Genomic DNA, 14,816 nt, shown 5'->3' with positions numbered 1-14,816 from the left:
AACAAAGTAGAGGACGTCTAACTTGTTTTTCCAGGGCATGCTTGTGATGTGATATGGTAAAGACATGATGTGATATACGTTATTGTATGAGATGATCATGTTTTGTAGAAGTTATCGGCAACCGGCGGGATACTTATGGTTGTCTCTTTATTGTATGAAATGCAAACGCCATGTAATTGCTTTATTTTATCACTAAGCGGTAGCGATAGTTGTAGAAGCAATAGTTGGTGAGATGACCATGATGCAACGATAGAGATTAAGGTGTCGAGCCAGTGACAATGGATATCATGCTGATGCTTTGGAGATGGAGATCAAAAGCACAAGATGATGATGGCCATATCATGTCACATATTTTGATTGCATGTGATGTTTATCTTATATGCATCTTATTTTGCTTAGTACGATGGTAGCATTATAAGTTGATCCCTTAACTAAAATTTCAAGGTATAAGTGTTCTCTCTGAATATGCACCATTGCGACAGTTCTTCATGCTGAGACACCATGTGATGATCGGGTGTGATAGGCTCTACGTTCACATACAACAGGTGCAAGACAGTTTTGCATATGCGGAATACTCGAGTTAAACTTGACAAGCCTAGAATGTACAAACATGGCCTCGGAACACTAGAGACCAAAAGGTCGAACATGAATCATATAGTAGATATGATCAACACAGAGATGTTCACCATTGATGACTACTCCATCTCACGTGAGGATTGGACATGGTTTAGTTGATTTGGATCACGTATCATTTAGATGACTTGAGGGATGTCTATCTAAGTGGGAGTTCTTAAATAATTTGATTAATTGAACTTAATTTATCATGAACTTAGTCCTGATAGTATTTGCATATCTATGTTGTAAATATATGGCCCGTGCTACTGTTCCCTTGAATTTTAATGCGTTCCTATAGTAAGCTAAGTTGAAAGATGATGGTAGCAACTACATGAACTGGGTCCGTAACTTGAGGATCATCCTCATTGCTGCACAGAAGAATTATGTCCTTAATGCACCGCTAGGTGAAAGGCCTACTGCAGGAGTAGATGCAGAGGTTTTGAACGTCTGGCAAGATCGATCTGATGACTACTCGATAGTTTAGTGTGCCATGCTTTACGTCTTAGAATTGGGACTTCAAAGACATTTTGAATGTCATGGAGCATGTGAGATGTTCCACGAGTTGAAGTTAATATTTTATGCAAATGCCTGAGTTGAGAGATATGAGTCTCCAACAAGTTCTATAACTGCAAGATGGAGGAGAACAATTCTGTCAGTGAACACATACTCAGAATTTCTGGATATCATAATCACTTGACTCAGCTGGGAATTAATCTTCCAAATGATAGTGTTATTGACAGAGTTCTCCAATCACTGCCACCAAGCTATAAAGGCTTTGTGATGAACTATAATACACAAGGGATGAAGAAAACGATTCCCGAGCTTTCGCGATGCTGAAATCGGCAAAGGTAGAAATCAAGAAAGAGCATCAAGTTTTGATGGTTAACAAGACCACTAGTTTCAAGAAAAGGGCAAAGGAAAAGAAGGGGAACTTCAAGAAGAATGGCAAGGAAGTTGCCATTCTCGGGAAGAAGTCCAAAGCTGGACCCAAGCCTGAAATTGAGTGCTTCTACTGCAAAAGGACTGGTCACTGGAAGCGGAACTGCCCCAAGTATTTGGCGGATAAGAAGGATGCCAAAATGAACAAAGCTATAATTGATATACATGTTATTGATGTATACCTTGCTAATGTCGTAGTAGTGCTTGGGTATTTGATACCGGTTTGGTTCCTCATATTTGTAAGTCGAAACAGGGACTACATATTAAACAAAGATGGGCTAAGGACGAGGTGATGATGCACGTCGGGAATGGTTCCAAGGTCGATGTGATCGCCGTCGGCACACTACCTATACATCCTTCGAGATTAGTTTTAGACCTGAATAATTGTTATTTAGTGCCAGCGTTGAGGATGAACATTATATCTGGATCTTGTTTAGTGCGAGATGGTTATTCATTTAAATCATAGAATAATGGTTGTTCTATTTATATGAGTAATATATTTTATGGTCATGCACCCTTGAAGAGTGGTCTATTTCTGTTGAATCTCGATTGTGGTGATACACATATTCATAATATTGATGCCAAAAGATGCAAAGTTGATAATGATAGTGCAACATATCTGTGGCACTGTCATTTAGGTCATATTGGTTTAAAACACATGAAGAAACTCCATGCAGATGTACTTTTGGAATCACTTGATTACGAATCATTTGATACTTGCAAACCATGCCTCCTAGGCATGATGACTAAAACTCCGTTCTCTGGAACAATGGATCGAGCCAATGACTTATTGGAAATAATACATACCGATGTATGTGGTCTGATGAGTGTTGAGGCTCGCAGCGGGTATCGTTATTTTCTAACCTTCACAGATGATTTGAGCAGATATGAGTATATCTACTTAATGAAACAAAAGTCTGAAACATAAAAAATTTCAGAGTGAAGTGGAGAATCATCGTAACAAGAAAATAAAGTTTCTATGATCTGATCATGGAGATGAATATTGGAGTTACATGTTTGGCCTTCATTTAAAACAATGTGGAATAGTTTCACAACTCATGCCACCTGGAACACCACATCGTAATGGTGTGTCCGAATGTCGTAACCGTACTTTATTAGATATGGTGCGATCTATGATGTCTCTTACCGATTTACCACTATCGTTTTGGGGTTATGCATTAGAGACGGCTGCATTCACGTTAAATAGGGCACCATCTAAATTCGTTGAGACGACACCATATGAACTGTGGTTTGGCAATAAACCTAAGTTATCATTTCTTAAAGTTTGGGATTGCGACACTTGTGTCAAAAGGCTTCAAGATGATAAGCTCGAACTCAAATCGAAGAAGTGCGTCTTCATAGGATACCCTAGGGAAACAATTGGGTACACCTACTACCACAGATCCGAAGGCAAGATCTTTGTTGCCAAGAATGGAACCTTTCTAGAGAAGGAGTTTCTCTCGAAAGAAGTGAGTGGGAGGAAAGTAGAACTTGATGAGGTAATTGTACCTTCTCTCAATTTGGAAAGTATCTCATCAGAGAAATCTGTTCTCGTGATGCCTACACCAGCTAGAGAGGAAGCTAATGATGATGATCATGAAACTTTAGATCAAGTTACTACCGAACCTCGTAGGTCAACTAGAACACGATTGACACTAGAGTTGTACGGTAATCCTATTCTGGAAGTCATGTTACTGGACCATGGCGAACCTGCGAACTATGAAGAAGCTATGATGAGCCTAGATTCCGATAAATGGCTTGAGGCCATGAAATCTGAGATAGGATCCATGTATGAGAACAAAGTGTGGACTTTGGTGGATTTGCCCGATGATCGGCGACCCATAGAGAATAAATGGATCTTCAAGAAGAAGCCTGACGCTAATGGTAATGTTACTGTCTATAAAGCTCGACTTATTGCAAAAGGTTTTTGACAACTTCAAGGAGTTGACTACGATGAGACTTTCTCACCCGTAGCGATGCTTAAGTCTATCCGAATCATGTTAGAAATTGCCGCATTTTCTGATTATGAAATCTGGCAAATGTTTGTCAAAACTGCATTCCATAATGGATTTCTTAAAGAAGAGTTGTATATGATGCAACTAGAAGGTTTTGTCGATCCTAAAGGTGCTAACAAAGTGTGCAAGCTCTAGCGATCCATCTATGGACTGGTGAAGCATCTCGGAGTTGGAATATATGCTTTGATGAGGTGCTCAAAGCATATGGTTTTATGCAGACTTTTGGAGAAGCCTGTATTTACAAGAAAGTGAGTGGGAGCTCTATAGTATTTCTAATATTATATGTGGATGGCATATTGTTGATTGGAAATGATGTAGAATTTCTGGATAGCATAGAAGGATACTTGAATAAGAGTTTTTCAATGAAAAACCTCAGTGAAGCTGCTTATAGATTGGGCATCAAGATCTATAGAGATAGATCAAGACTGTTAATAGGACTTTCACAAAGCACATACCTTGATAAAGTTTTGAAGAAGTTCAAAATGGATCGGTCAAAGAAAGGGTTCTTGCCTGTGTTACAAGGTGTGAAGTTGAGTCAGACTCAATGCCCGACCACTGCAGAAGATAGAGAGAAAAGAAAGTCATTCCCTATGCCTTAGCCATAGGTTCTATCATGTCTTGCCATAAGTCTGGCAGGGAGGTACCAAAGTAATCCAGGAGTGGATCACTAGACATCGGTCAAGAATATCTTAAAGTACCTGAAGAGGACCAAGGATATTTTTCTCCCTTATGTAGGTGACAAAGAGCTCGTCGTAAATGGTTATATCGATGCTAGTTTTGACACTGATCCGGATGACTCTAAGTCACAAACTGAATACCTATTTATATTGAATGATGGAGCTGTTAGTTAGTACCATCCCAAATTTTCAATTTGGAATGTTATACACTAGATCATCTTTGCATATCATATTTTATTGCTTTTTGGCCTGATCCAGAAATTCCAAGCAACTCAAGGACCCTCGGAGAGAGTTGGGGATTTTGATATTTTCATATTTGAGTTTTCTCGAATTTTGAAAATAGGATCATTTGATTTTATTTATTTTATCTTCAATTATTTCTATTAAAAAATATGAGAGAGGGAATAAAATGACTTTCCCAAAACTAAAGAAATATTGAGGATTTAATAAAAAATCAAATAAGTTTTATTTTGGAGTTTTCGCTATTTTATTTGATTTAGGAAAAATTGCACGTTTTTCAAAAACTGCATATTAGGCCAAGAAAATGTTCATCTCGTTCTAAATATTTTATTTAGACGGTGAAAATTTGTTTTGCCATTTTTAGATTTTTTTTTCTAGGATTTTTTTTTCTGTTCGACGGAATTGTTTAAAAAAAAGTCTCCCGCGCCGACTGGGCCGAAGCCCAACCAGGCCGGCCCGCCCCGCCGCCGCCGACCCGGACTCCACCCTGTCGCCGCCTTGCCCCCTCCCCCAAGCCGGCCGATCCCCCTCCTATTTATACCGCCGCCACCCCCGCCACCAAAACCGTCCCACCCCGTCGCCCGAAAGCCGCCGCCGCTGGAAGCCACCGCCGCCGCCAAGCCGCGCCGACCCCGCCGGAAGCCGCCGCCGCCGCCCCAAGCGAACCCCGCCGGACCCCGTCGAGCCGACGAGGCAGCCGCCGCCGTCGCCCCGGTTTCCTAAGAAAAACCAATTCGGTTTTTTATTAGAAAACCCTAGGTTTTATTTTTTTAGATTGGTTTTTTTAATTTTTTTACGGTTTACTTATTTAGCGAGCATTCGCTTGTTCGTTCGTTTTAATGGACGAGTTCACCGTTTAGGTTCAGTTAACGAACGTTCGTTTGTTAAACTGTTCGTCAGTTTTTCTTTTTCTCAGATTTTCCGCGATTATTCTAGATCGTGATTTCTGATCCGATTTTCGTTTTAGTTTAACTTTTCGCTCGTTTATCGGAATCAGGCGATTCAAGAGCCTAGAGTTTCGTCTCGAAACCCTCTTTCTGTTTAACCAACTAAAACAAGTTTTTGCTACTGTAAAATTTGACTTAGGTCCAGATTAGTAAAGGAAGCTCTTTTCTTTCGCCGTTTGTGTTTCGTTGCTTCGTTCGATTTGATTCTTTTTGCAAACCGGAGTTCTTAAGTTGAACTTTCTGGTTAGTTATCTTATTTGAGTTTTACCCGTGCATTAGATGAGTACTTATTGTATGCTTGTTTGCTTGTTTGTTTGCGATAGAGTATCCGGAGTGCGCCGCTTGCTACTTTGAATCTCTAGGTTTCACGGATCATCCGCAAGGCAAGTAACACTTTGATCATATCCCTTTCATACCCAGTTTTTATGCATTAGTTTCACCCTCAAACATTGCATGGTTAGGAATTGATAACATGTGGGTATTGGGGAGTAGTTGATGAGGTAGGAACCTATTGCCCTGTTACTATCAAACCCTTGGGAGTTACTTCTAAGTTATGCTTATACTGCAATGCTATGCTCGTAGACGTGGTTTGGGTTTGAGTGTATTCCATGACAGATGTGAGATTGTTACTTAATGGTTCAACTTAAGGTGGCTACTTAAATACACATCTGGGTGGATTGAGGCACCTTGGGAACCTAGTGATTGCCTGTTTTTTTGGATATCCTGGGATTTACCGTGTGATCATCCTATGGACCGCCACCCAGGCTCAAAGGGATCATAAGATTATTCATGGGAGAAACTTCCGTGTGCAGCCACAAGTTACTATGGGCTCTAGCATAGTTGATTAAGTCGGGTGAACTCTTACAGTGGTAGACTAGCAGATGTAGGGGAAAGTAGGTGTAACGGTCTACCCATCGTATGGTGTAAACGCTTCTGAAAGACTATGTCTCGGTCATCCATTTCTCAAACACCATGTAGTGCGAGAAAACCAACGGAGGAGATCGAGTCTTGTGGGGAAAAGTGCGCAAACCTCTGCAGAGTGTATAAACTAATCATGTTTAGCCGTGTCCCCGGTTATGGACGTTTTGAGTATCTAGTACTTGGATTATCATGTGTATCTCATCATGTTACTTTAATTAATTTTGTTGGGTTTTAATGATGATGCTTAATTGGGATTAAGAGGGTGTCTACACTCCCAATGTTTGACAACCACCTTGATAGTTAAATAAAATTTATTCCTTTGCAGTAGGGAAAAATTGGCTTTATGCAAAACTGTAACCATAGAGCTTTCCACCAACCATATATTCCATGTGCTGACCCGTTTTCGGGCTGCAACGTTCATGTTGCAGACTTTTCAAACGACGAGTAAGGTGCTTTAGGTCGTGGTTCTATGCTCAGTGATGCCGTTGGAGTTGATGGACTCACTTATCTTCCAAGCATTCCGTTGTTATCGTTATTAGATGGCCTTAAGCCATATTTATTGTAATAAGTTCTTCTTTGAAGACATTCAATGTAATAAGTGTGTGATTGCTACTCTGTTATAAATCCTTCAAGTACTGTGCGTGTCAGCATTACTGATCCAGGGATGACACTGATGCACAGAGATCGGACTGTTTGAGGTCTGGTCGCTACAAGATGGTATCAGAGCACACGCTGATTGTAGGACACAACCACTAAGCTAAAGCCCTAGATCACTACTCACTCTTCTCATTTCTGACTCCTCATCTTTTCTATTCTTTTAGGATGGCGGATGCAAGGAACAAGTTCATGCAACCGGATGAAGACACACCCTTTGGACGCCACTTGAAGGAAGTCACTAAGTATCTGAATATCGGAGTACCAAGCTTCACCGGGACCTACATCGACACTTTACCTGAAGAGGAGCGTTGGATGATTCAAGTTCAAGTTCCAGGATGGATGTTCATGCCCGTCACTGAGCCCATAGAGTTTTCTTTTGATGCACCGACCTGGAGTCTAGGAAAGAGCATGGCAGCCCACATCACAATGGGACGCATTGGAGAAGTTTACCATAAGGATCTCAAGGATAGTATCTACTAGATTTGTGGGCACCGAGATGAGAAATGGGAGATGATCAGCACTAGGAAGGATAGATCAATTGCATCCTTCATCCAGGAGTTAAACCAGCACATTCGTCGCTAGGAGAACCAGATGTGCCCAGGCATGATAGATCTAAAGAAGGCCATGACCAAGATCGCGGAGTTGGAGGAAGAACTCAAGTCTACACGCGATGGATATGAGGAGGAAATAGCAACACTCGTGGAGAAGAATGAAGATCTGAAGAAGAAGCTAAAGGTTTTCATGGGATTCCCCGCGACTAGAGAAGACGATGATTGCACTTGCCCGGAGAACTACATCATCATCGACGACACCGACTCGGGCCCAGATGATAGCGGTGATGACTATGTTGATGAAGCTGGAGCAGATATCATGGAGTCTTCAACGGAGCAGTTTTTCTAGTCGACCACCATAACAGTAGTAGTATTTCCCCCATTTATCTAGTTTAGTCGAGCACTTTTGTAACGATAGTTAGACCGTTGTATGCCCTTGTTTGAATTGAATGAAGTGATTTTGTTTGCATTTGTCTCATGTGCATATGGGTAGTGTTTTCTCTCTAGACCTCTTTCTATTCTGTATTCTCATCTTTTCTAAACCCTCAGATGCCTCTGAGACGTGAAAATGGATTTCTTTCCCACCGGAGCTCACTCAGTTGATCCAACAACAGAATGCGTTGATGCAGTTGCTAGTCCAGAATCAGAATCAGGGAAACAACAACAACAACAACAACAACAACAACAACAACCACCCAACACCTCCACCACATGTTGATCACTTAACCCGTTTCTTTAGACTGAATCCCCCGGTGTTCTCCAGTAGCACCGAGCCAATAGTTGCAGATGATTGGCTCCGCAAGACAGGAAGGGAGTTGACCACTGCAAGATGCACAAATGCGGAAAAGGTGCGGTTTGCCGCACATCAGCTAGATGGACCCGCATCATCATGGTGGGAGAATTTCACAACCACTTATCCTATCGACACTGTCACATGGGATCAGTTTCAGCAGGCTTTTCATACTGCCCATGTTTCAGCAGGAGCAATGGCCATGAAGAAGCGTGAGTTTCACAACTTGCACCAAGGAGGACGGACAGTTGGCCAGTATGTGGATGACTTTAGTAAGTTAGCACATTATGCCCCAGATGACGTTGCTACTGATGCATCTAAGCAGGAAAAGTTTTTGGAAGGACTGAATGATGATCTAAGCATGCAGTTGATGGTAGCAAGTTTCAACAATTATGAGGAGTTGGTAGATAGAGCTCTCATGATTGAAGGAAAGCAGCAGCAGATTGAGAACCGCAAGAGGAAGTATGGACAAGGGAAATACAATTCTGGAGCTCAGCAGAAGCCATGTTTTACAAGGACAGTTTCAGCATACCCATGGAGGAGTGAGCACGCATAATAATAATGGCCCCAAGAATGGGAATGGGAATGGAGGAAGCAACGGCCAGAACCGTACCAACCCATCAACCCCAGCCAAGAGAGATCTGAGCCAAGTCACTTGTTTTAAATGTCAAAAGAATGGACATTATGCCAATGAATGTCCTGAAGTCCAGAATGGAAATGGCAATGGAAGCTCTGGGAAGAAGCCGAACCCTTTCAACAGGGGACAGGTGAACCACGTTAACATGGAGGAGGCTGAAGCCCAGCCAAATGCAGTAATAGGTAAGTTTTTGGTTAAGTCATTTACTGCAATCATTCTTTTTGATACTGGTGCATCGCATTCATACATATCAAGGGGGTTTGTGGATAAGTATAAACTGCCCACCAAGGTTCTTAGAACACCTATGTTAGTAAGCTCACCAGGAGCGGAGTATATGGCCCGTCGATAATGTTTTCAAGTGCCATTGAGTATATGTAGGCATGTTTTCCCCTCGGATTTAATCATTTTGGAATCGCAAGGTTTGGATGTAATTCTAGGTATGGATTGGCTATCAATGTATGGAGGAAACATCGATTGCGCGAGTAAGTCGATTTTGCTTACCACCCCGGAAGGAAGGAGAATTAAGTATGTATCAAGACATGAGCCAAAGAGGATGCAAGTAAATTCCTTATCAGGAGTTGTGCAGGAGGAAGTACCAATGGTGAAGGATTTCCCTGATGTATTTCCAGAGGAGTTGCCAGGCATGCCACCGGATAGAGACATTGAGTTTTTGATTGAGCTTTTGCCAGGCACCGGGCCGATATCTAAGAGACCGTACCGGATGCCCGCACAAGATTTGGAGGAAATTAAGAAGCAGATTAAGGAGTTACTGGATAAAGGCTATATTCGCCCAAGTTCTTCACCTTGGGGATCGCCAGTGCTTCTAGTGGAGAAGAAGGATGGATCATTGAGAATGGTTGTTGACTGTCGAGGACTGAATGAAGTAACCATCAAGAACAAGTACCCACTACCGATGATCAATGATTTGTTTGACCAATTGCAAGGACCTAAGGTATTTTCCAAGATCGATCTGCGATCAGGATACCACCAGTTGAAGATTCGAGAGCAGGATATACCTAAGACGGCTTTTACCACCAGGTACGGGTTGTATGAGTATACCGTTATCTCATTTGTTCTGACTAACGCACCTGCCTATTTCATGAACATAATGAACAAGGTGTTTATGGAAATTTTGGATAAGTTTGTCGTAGTGTTCATTGATGATATTTTGGTCTACTCAAAGAATGAAGAAGAGCATAAGGAGCATTTGAGTTTGGTACTGGAGAAGCTCAGAGAACATCAATTATACGCCAAGTTCAGCAAATGTGAGTTTTGGTTGAAGGAAGTTGGATTCCTCGGACATGTTATAACCGGAGAAGGAATAGCAGTAGATCCCACCAAGGTTGTCACTGTGACAAATTGGGTAGCACCAACGACAGTTGGAGAGATCCGGAGTTTTCTTGGACCGGCAGGATACTATCGGAGATTCATTGAGAACTTCTCAAAGATTGCAAAACCTATGACAGAGTTGTTGAAGAAGGACACCAAATGGACCGAGGAATGTGAGGCCAGTTTCCAGGAGTTGAAGAAACGTTTGGATACATCACCAGTGTTGATTCTGCCAGATCAGCGCAAGGATTATGAGGTGTATTGCGACGCTTCACATCGAGGACTTGGAGCAGTACTTATGCAGGAGGGAAGAGTTGTTTCGTATGCTTCACGACAACTTAAGGCCCATGAGTTGAGTTATGCTACGCATGACTTGGAGTTAGTAGCCGTAGTGCACACACTGGAAACATGGAGACATTTTCTCATCAGAAACCATTGTGAGGTGTACACGGATCACAAGAGTTTGAAGTACATCTTCACACAGAAGGAGTTGAATCTCAGGCAAAGGAGATGGTTGGAACTCATCAAGGATTATGATATGAGATTACATTATCACCCCGAAAAGGCAAATGTAGTAGCCGACGCGTTGAGCCGCAAGAGCCATGTCAACACACTCATGACCGGAGAGTTACCAAAGGAGTTAGCCGAGGATCTTCGTGAGCTATGTTTGGAGATAGTTCCGAGAGGCTATGTTGCAGCATTGGAGATTCAGTCGACCTTGATGGATAAGATCAAAGAAGCTCAGAACACTGACAAGGAGATTGCCTCTATAAAGGAGAAGATGAGCAAAGGAAAAGCTAAAGGATTTCGTGAGGATGAGCACGATACTGTATGGTTTGAAGACCGCATTTATGTGCCTAATGACCCGGATATCAGGAAGTTGATTCTGCAAGAGGCCCATGATTCACCATACTCGATTCACCCAGGAAATACCAAGATGTATTTGGACTTGAAGGACATTTTTTGGTGGACCAGAATGAAGAAGGATATTGCGGAGTATGTAGCAGTTTGTGATGTATGTCAGAGAGTGGAGGCAGAGCATCAGAAGCCCACAGGATTGTTACACCCATTGCCGATACCCGAATGGAAGTGGGATAAACTGGGCATGGATTTTATCATGGGATTGCCCAGGACTCGTTCAGGCTACGACTCGATCTGGGTTGTAGTCGATTGTTTGACGAAGGTAGCTCATTTCATCCCCGTGAAGACCACTTACACGAGTGCTAAGTTGGCCAAGATATACATGACCAGGATCGTATGTCTTCATGGAGTTCTGAGGAGCATTGTATCAGATAGAGGAACCTAGTTTACCTCAAAGTTCTGGAATCAGTTGCACGAAACTTTGGGTACCAGGCTAGAGTTCAGTACAACTTTTCATCCACAGACAGATGGACAGACCGAGAGAGTTAATCAGATTTTGGAGGATATGCTGAGAGCTTGTGGGCTAGATTACGGATCTAGTTGGGACGACAATTTTCCATATGCGGAGTTCTCTTAGAACAACAGTTAACAATCTAGTTTGAAGATGGCCCCTTTCGAAGCCTTGTACGGAAGGAGGTGCTACGACCTATGTCTCCTAGTCAAGTGATAGCCGACAAGCAAGCCACCCATCATGGAGAGAAGAGTGAGAAAGTGATCCACCCAAAAGTGAGTGAGAGCCACAAGCCAAACTTAGCGACTCTTCGCCTAGAGAGAAAAACTTAGTCCTATTTGCTACAAAAAGTGAGATGAGAGAAGTGTGTGAGAACCCATCGAGTGTTATACACTTTGTCCTTGTGTGCAAGGATGGAGAACCAAAAACTAACACGTCTCATGAGCTACCTTTAGTGTTTTAATCTCTTTTGCAGGAATTCCAAGATGTTTTCCCCGATGAGCTACCTCCGGGTCTACCTCCTCTACGAGGCATTAAGCACCGAATCGACCTCATCCCCGGAGCGCCACTACCAAACAAAGCTCCATACCGAGTCAATCCTGAAGAAACAAAGGAAATTCAACGGCAAGTACAACAACTCATCGACAATGGTCATGTACGTGAAAGCCTAAGCCCTTGTGCCGTTCCTGTTATACTTGTGCCTAAGCCCGATGTAAGTTTCCGCTTGTGTTCCGATTGTAGACCTATAAATGCTATTACCGTTTGCTATAGGCATCCCATTCCTCACTTAGATAATATGCTTGATGAGCTTAGCGGAGCCAAATTTTTCTCAAAAATTGATCTTAAAAGTGGCTATTATCAAATCCGGATACAAGAGGGTGATGAATGGAAAACTGCTTTCAAAACAAAATTTGGCTTATATGAGTGGTTAGTCATGCCTATGGGTTTATCGGAAGCTCCCGGTACTTTCGTGCATCTTATGCATCATGTGCTTCGACCTTACATTGGAGTCTTTGTTGTGGTTTACTTCGATGATATTCTTGTGTTTAGCAAAACCATGAAAGAGCATATTAATCATGTTAAATCTGTTTTGCAAACCCTTCGCAAGGAACGTCTTTATGCAAACTTGAAAAAATGCACGTTTGGTGTTGACAAAGTGGTTTTCTTGGGTTTTGTTGTATCTTCCAAGGGTGTCCATGTTGATGAATCTAAGATCGAGGCAATTAAAACTTGGCCCCAACCCACCAATTTGCAACGAGTGCGTAGTTTTCTTGGTCTTGCAGGTTTTTACCGTCACTTTGTGAAAAACTTTAGCACAATTTCCGCTCCTTTGCATGCCTTGAGTAAGAAGAATGCTCTTTTTGTTTGGGGATCTTTGCAATCCACCGCTTTTGATGAGCTCATGTCTTTGCTTACTCATGCTCTGATTCTTGCTTCACCCAACTTTGAGAAAACTTTTGAGGTTCATTGTGATGCTATTGGTACCAGAATTGGCGGAGTTTTGATGCAAGAAAAATGAGCCATTGCATATTTTAGTGAAAAACTCTCCGGTGCTCAACTTAACTATCCCATCTATGACAAAGAATTGTATGCTTTAGTGCGTGTGTTACATGTTTGGGAACATTATCTTAGACCTCATGAGTTTGTCATACACACCGATCATGAAACGCTAAAGTACTTAAAAGGTCAATCTAAGTTGAACAAGCGTCATGCCAAATGGAGTGAATTTATTGAATCTTTCCCCTATGTGATCCAGTACATTAAGGGTAAGGAAAATATAGTTGCGGATGCCCTTTCACGCATATGCACACTTGTCACTCAACTTGAGTTGAATGTTATTGGTTTTGACCATATAAAAGACTTGTATGAGCATGATCCTTCTTTTGCTACTCCTTATGCTAAGTGTTTGACACACACATCTTGGGAACGATACTACATAAAGGATGATTGTCTTATGAGAGCTAACAAACTTTGCATTCCCGAGTCTTTTCTTCGTTTGCTCCTTTTGCAAGAGGCTCATGGAGGTGGACTCATGGGACACTTTGGACGCGACAAGACATTCGCCTACCGTTGTGCCGTGACGTCTCACGCTTCACCAACCGTTGCTCTACATGTCGCAAAGCTAAGTCTAAGGGCCTGTTTGGTAGTCCTCCCCAGCCTCAAACTCCTCGACTCCTCAGCCCGTAACCAACTGCTAGCTTCTCGTAAAAATCCTGGAGTTTGAAAACCGTTCGGGACAGTAGCTTCTCAATCATTAGCGCTCGCATGGGCTGCCAGCCCATTAGGCTTGGATGTAGCTAGGCTTGCAGCCCAATTAGCTCGTTTTCTTCTCTTCAGCCCAACAAGAAGAGAAGAGGGGATGGCGTACGAGTCAGGAGGGAGAGAGAGAATATGATTAGTTGCTCGCGAACCGGTACGCAATGTCACTTGCGGTGGCATAAGAATGTAATTCTTTTCAAATCCCGCTTCCCAGTTTCTGTGGAGCCACGTTTTCCCAACTCCACGACTCCTTCAATTTTGCATGCAGTTTCTAACCAGCTTCTCGTTCCAAAAGCCAGGAGTTGACCCGTTCGGCTGGACTCCAGGCTGGAGATGAGGATTTGAGAAGTTGGAGGGCTCCCGAACACGCCCTAAAGCTCAAGCCCAAGGTCTTTACATGCCCCTTCCTATTCCTTATCAACCTTGGGAAGACATTAGCATGGATTTTGTACTTGGTTTGCCTAGAACTCAAAATGGCAAGGATTCCATCTTTGTTGTTGTGGACCGATTTTCTAAGATGGCACATTTCATTCCTTGCAACAAGATAGACGATGCTTCACGTATTGCAAATCTCTTTTGTAGGGAAATCTTGCAACTACATGGAGTGCCAAAGACGATTGTCTCGGACCGCGATGTCATGTTCTTGAGTTACTTTTGGAAGACGCTATGCGCCAAGCTAGGGATCAAGCTCTTGTTCTCTTTGGCATACCATCCTCAAACCGACGGCCAAACGGAGGTGACGAACCGTACACTCTCCACTCTACTTCGCGTGTTGATCAAGAAGAACATCAAGGAGTGGGAGGCGTGTCTACCCATCGCCGAGTACGCCTACCACCATGCAAGACATTAGACGACCGGCAAGTCCCC

Source organism: Triticum aestivum, chromosome 7B, assembly GCF_018294505.1.
Source record: "Triticum aestivum cultivar Chinese Spring chromosome 7B, IWGSC CS RefSeq v2.1, whole genome shotgun sequence".
Lineage (NCBI taxonomy): Eukaryota > Viridiplantae > Streptophyta > Magnoliopsida > Poales > Poaceae > Triticum > Triticum aestivum.
This window is presented reverse-complemented; position numbering follows the sequence as displayed.